Genomic DNA, 6385 nt, shown 5'->3' with positions numbered 1-6385 from the left:
TAAGAAATTAATGAATTAAGAAAATTAAAGTCCTCACAAATTCAGAGGCTCAGGAAGAAATAGTAAAAACAGTTAATCAAATAAGAAGGGAGAAATACAAACTTGTCACAATAAAAAAGCATAAAAGGGGCCTCCCCTGGTGGTGCAGCGGTTGAGCACTGGCCTGCAAAGCTGCCCGCAGCTTCTGCAGCGCCAGTTCCATCTCCGGCCACCGGCGAGGGTCCCACATGGGTGCAGACCTCCCCTGCTGCCCGCTGCTCCCCTCAGCAGCGCATTTCTTAGTCTGTATGTTCTGTTCCTCACTCTGACTCTGGTGAATTCTCTCACCCTCCTGCGCTTCTGACTGTACCCAGTGCTTGTATAAATAAATCTTAAAAAAAAAACAAACCCGCATTTAAAAAAAAAGGTAACTAAAAAAAAAAAAGCATAAGAGAAGAAAAGTTACAGACATAGAAAACAAATTATAGACTTGCAAGAGACTAATTTTACTTCACTTTAAGCAAATATATTTGTAAGCCTGGATGAAATGGATAATGTTAGAACAAAATGCAATTTACCAAAACAGTTCATGAAACAGACAAAAAAACTAATAAAACAAATCTAGAGAATGTGATTATCAAAGAACTAGTTTTCCTAATATCCTCACTTTTCACCTTTACTGCACCCCCAAATCTTGTGGCCCACTTTCTCTCACAAGAAAATTCCACTAAAATGTGAAAGAGTAGTTCACTCCCATGCTATTAAGTCTAGATCACACACACACAAATTCAACCATATACTGAAAAAAAAAAAAAAAACAACAAAATATACATGTAGGAAAAAACCCAGTAAACGGGGAATAATTTCAGAATTCTTACCACAGATGAAAGGCTACATTCCTTAATATATAAATAATGCCAATAAATCAACAAGAGAAAAGCTCTATAATTCAAGAGAAAAATCAATGAATATGAAGAACCTAATGGAGCACACTGGAGAGCCCAGAATAAACCCACACACATATGATCAACTTACTGCCATACCATTGGGAAAATTTTCTTTCCCTACTGTCAGGTTCACTTCTGAATGTGGCTACAATATAGCCACTCTCCAGTTTTAGTTTGTATCCATATCCCAGGCTAACTGATCTATAAGCTACTTTGACTTTTCCTCCTTTTTCAAATGGTTACATGCACCACAGTTACAAGTCAGGGAAGAACACCTTCCTGTGGTGTTAAGGACAAGATTTTAAGAATCTATATTCAAGTCAAAGAATTCATGCTTATCCAGATTCACGCTCTAGTCCATTTGGTTAAGCGCTTAAAAATCCAATCCCAGGACCTCCGCTGGTGGGGCAGCGGTTGAGCGCTGGGTCTGGCCGCAGCGAAGGTCCTACAAAAAAAAAAAAAAAATCCAATCCCAGGGGGGGCCTCCCTGGTGGTGCAGGGGGTTAAGCACCGCACTATGAAGCAATCTGCAGCCTCTGCAGCAAAAGTTTGATCCCCAGTCCTACAGGGAGCAACCCACATGACGCAGCAGACCTCTCCTGACTCGCCCCACTGCTCCCCTCAGCAGTGTACTTCTGTCAATCTGCCTGTTCTGTTCCCCACTGCCTCTGGTGAATCCTCTCACAGCCCACCCACCCCACCCACCCCACCCACCTCACCCACCCCACCCCCGCATCTCTGGCCTGTACCTCAGCTCCTGTATGCATAAATAAATCTTTTTTTTTTTAATCCAATCCCAAAATATTGGCTCCTGCCTGTACATGTCAGCTACATCCTGAGATTCTCTTAACCTATAGCATCTGCCCCCTTATTAGGTCCAGCATGTCTTCAGCTGAGATTTTTAAAAAATATTTATTTATTTATGCATACAAGAACTGGGGCACAGGCCAGAGATGCAGGGGGTGAGAGGATTCACCAGAGACAGAGCAGGGAACAGAACAGGCAGAGTGACTGAAATACACTGATGAGGGGAGCAGTGGGTGAGTCAGGAGAGGTCAGCTGTGCCATGTGTGTAGCTCCTTGGCCTGCTGGGGATCAAACTCGCACTACAGAGGCTACAAACAGCTTCACAGTGTTGTGCTCAACCCCTTGTGCCACCAGGGAGGCCCTCAGCTGAGATTTTACCCTAGTTCTCAGCCTGGCAGCTGGAAAGGAGATGGGGCAACTCCTGCAGTAATTTCATCTTGCCTTGTGAATAAGGGGGTTTCAGAAGCATCTTCCAGGAAGGAAAGGGGACACCAGAAATCTCAGAGATTCCAAAGTTTTGCAGAGTTAGTATCATCAGTCAGTGTCCATCTCTGTATCCAAGATTTTCCCACCAGGACCCTGCCCTTAGCACATCAGACTGTCTAGTCTGGGGCATTCACTGGGACTGGAGTGCTACACACACCCAAATGGGTTTTTGTTTTACCTGCTGCTCAGAAATGTGTTTACCTTGCCTCAGTGAGCGGTAATGCGTATTTGGCAAGCTCACAGAGGCTCCCCAACTCTCCAACTTAGCAAATAAATGCTTGTTAACAGTCCCTGGTCTCTCATTGTCCTGCTGAGGGTCAGCACAAGTTAATCATAACCAGGTCCCCTTTCTATGCCCAGTGACTAATATAGGTAGGGATGCTTTCACCTGTGTTCTGCCAAGTAATGTCTTTGTAACTACCATAGCTGCCAGGTCTTGCTGGTGGGCTGAACAGAGAAGATAAGGGAGCAGGAAGCCTCCAAAGTTTTTAGAATCAAAATTGGGTGACCAGTAAGAGAAAATGGGTGATGAATTGAGTGAAAGGTGGGGATCAAGACTTTTGTTTTCTTTCAGTAGGTTGGGTTTGAGATATACCTGTTGCCCTGTCTTGTGAATCATGGAAGGAGCGCATAGTGAAAAGATGGCTGCGGTGAGAACTTTGTGAGGAAAGTTATGTGATGTTTAGTTTATATGTCAACTTGTTTGGGCTATAGTTGCCTGTCATTTTATCAAATAGCTGTCTAGATATTGCTATGGAGATATTTTGCACATGTGGTTAATATTTTAATATCTACAATTAGTTGAATTTAGAGTAGCCTCAACTCTCAATAATGTGAGTTAGCCTCATTCAATCGGTTGAAAGCTTTGGAGGAAACACTGAAGCTTTCCAGAGAAAAAACAATTCTGTTTAAAGACTGCTGTTAACTTCTTCCTTAGTTTCCAGGTTTAAAATTTTATATATATGTATATACATGCACATATATGATACAAAATAAAATATAACATTTAATGTAATATACACTTATCATTTTATGTTACATGTCAACATATAATTTAACATATTCTGTATGTTATTTAATTTTATAATTATACATATAAAGTACATACACCTGTAGTATAAAAATTTATATCTCTTGATGGTTCTTCTTATTTGGAGAACCCTAGCTATATTTAGAGAATTAGAGGAAAGCAGAAAAACCAAGAAAGAAGACAAAAGAGAACAGATGAGTGGCAGGAAGTAGAGACTTTGGAGTGTGATGGATTAGAGCCCACAGATGAGTTGTTTTGTCTGAGAGGAAAAAACAAAGTGGGGGCAGGGTGGGCAGGTGGTGGGTGTTATCCTGGTTACTTGCCTTTGGGAAGGTGGGTCCTGACCTTACTACTCTAGAGCAATGGCACAACCACCAGCCTGCATGGAAAGGCAAGTCAGCCTAAGCAGCAACTGGTCAACTGACTATCAACACAAGGGTTTGAGATGCTGCTCTCCTGAGTATGTGTTACAATGAGGCAAAGTTGGAAGCAGGTTGGACAGGACCCTGCTCCCATTACCCTTTGTATAAGTTCTTATGAAGGCACTTTTCTTGGTGTGCAAACTGGAATTTATTTACCTGAGTTCCCCCAAAAGTAAACCAGTGATTCAATAATGTTCACCTTGACAATGGACCTGGGGTAGCCATTATCCAAGATGGTGCCCATTGACTTCAGTTTCTACTAGTAATCATACCCTTCTGCAGTCCATGAATCAATAAGATATATAGTCGTGATGGTGTGTCACCTAACTACTTCTGTGATTAAGTGGTCTGTCTCTCTCTCTTGAATTACTCACCCTGGAGAAAGCCAGCTGTCATATTGTAAGCATCCATATGGATATGCCACTTGCTGTGAACTTTAGCCCCCATTGGACTTTCAGATGACTGCAGCCCTGGCCAAAGCTTAAGTGCTACCTGATGAGAAATCCTGAGCCAGAATCACCCACCTAAACTGTGCCCAGATTTTTGGACCTCAGAAATAAATGTAGATAATAAAGTGTAGATAATAAATGTTTGTTGTTTAAAGTTGCTAGGTTTTGGGGTAATTTGTTATACAGCTAAAGATAATTAATATAAGACCTCTTGTTATTTATTTTAATCCCTATCAGAGTATTTGGCATTTAGTAAGTCCTTAGTCAATATTAGTTGAATGCATGGGTGAGTGAGTGAATGAATGAATGAGTGAATTGTGGCAGCACATAAACAAGTAATCTGAATGAGTCTTTCTGAGGTAGAGTTGAAAGATTTAGTTTGTAAATTTAATGTGATTAATCATCTTATAATTTGTTTCTCTCACATAGGGTCTTCTTACCTAGTAATATTCTGACAATGGAGAATAGGATAAAATAAATTATTCACAAGATTATTTAACTTATTGATTCAAATGACAACCTTAATATTAAAGGGCTACTGCTAAAATCAGAAAAAATTTTATAGTGTTAGGGGGAAATGATGTCCTGAGTTAATCCCATACAGGCTTTGTGGACTCCACCCCCACTCCAGACTAAAGCCATTAAGACCTTGGGAAAGACAAATCCCATCACCACCAAGGGAGGGTGGCTGGGACCTGAGGGTGGAGTTGGGTAGCCAGGTTGGATATAAAAACCAAACACGTGGGCCTTGGGCTCTCTCTGGCTCGCGATTGCTCGCCTCCTGGCTTCACGGCTCCTGGCTGGCAGCCAGCTCTCAAAGCGCCATTTTGGGATTCCTGATCAGCGGATCGGGTAGGACTCATTTAAAACTTTGTCTCCCACTTTTCTCCCAGAGCTGTCCATTTCCTCATTTCCCCTTCCCTTGTAAATAAACCTTTTATTAACCTTTCACGTGTGGCTGCAGTAGAGCATTGATAAGTCCTTTTAAGCGCGCGGGTGAGGACCCACAGTCAGGCACCCCGTTTTGTATCGGGGTTGCTCTACAACAATAGCAGGAAAACTGAAGTATAAGAAATGAATGACATTAATGAATCACAAAGATAAGCTTTTATTATAAAAACTTTTAATGCAATTCAATGTATTCTTAAGACTAAAATCAAAATTTTGCCAACTTTATTGATTCAAGAGAGAACAAGTCGGGAAGTCAGTATGTACTCTGGGGTGACTTGAATTATTCTTCTATTAAAGAAAGCTAGGAGTATGTGATCTTACCTTCGATGTCCTAACTTAATTCCTTTCTGTAGTAGTAAAAACAAGGAAGAAGAAAAATCTTGGCAGGCTACTCTAAAGAAGACAGTGAAGTAGAATGGGTGCGGCTAAAAATTGCAGAAGCAGCAAGATACCACAAGAGGGAGCTCTGTATTCAATAACGGAAAGTTGGTTGGTGGTTAGAAATTGTTTCCAAAGTAAAAGACCAAACCAAAGCAAATCAAAACAACTTTAGAAGTTTTCTTCTTTCCTTTGTCTTTAGAGCCACAGCTAAACAATCCCATACAAATGAGAAACTAATTTTCTACAGAGTCCCTCAGTCTTCTTAAAGGGAGTAGAGAATTTTATTAAAATAGGTTATTTCATTGTCAATAATTGCTCCCCTCCTCTGTCCTAATCTCTCATGATTCTGAATAAATTCATTTCCTCTGTAAAAATGAGGCATACACTATTGGAGGCTTCAGACAATACTTAATGGCGTTTTGTAGGTAATTGGTGTAGTGAAAAGACAGGACACCTCAGACTGAGAGGAGGTCTTGTGGCTCTGATACTGGTTAGGTAGGTAACATTTAAGGGGCGAATTTCCTTAAGTCTGAATTTACTCATCTATAGGGTGTGAGGATGAAATGAGATGTATATAAACTGCCTAGCCTCCTGTTTGGCACATATGCATTCAATAAGGACTATTAGCATTATTTCTTGTTTATTTTTGGGTTTGTGGTCTCTAGGCAACTACTTCTTAGTGATTTTGGAGCAGGTGTAAGCAAGATAAAAACTATAAGCTGATTCATTTTTCTTGTTGGTGTGACATCAAAGCCTAGATAACCTGTTCTTTTCAATGATATTTTTAAAATATTTGAAGTTGAAAAAAAGAGGTAAGTGGGTCACCATATAAAACATGGATAGGAAAAACCTGAAATCCATCCTGTAGACAAAGCAGAGCCTTTTTTAAAAAATGGAAACTACCCAAGGGTAAAATAAAATTCCATTTGTGAA

The sequence above is a fragment of the Talpa europaea genome (genome assembly GCF_964194135.1).
Source record: "Talpa europaea genome assembly, chromosome: 4".
Taxonomy (NCBI): domain Eukaryota; kingdom Metazoa; phylum Chordata; class Mammalia; order Eulipotyphla; family Talpidae; genus Talpa; species Talpa europaea.
The sequence above is the reverse complement of the archived record's forward strand: the minus strand, read 5'-3'. Positions refer to the sequence as shown.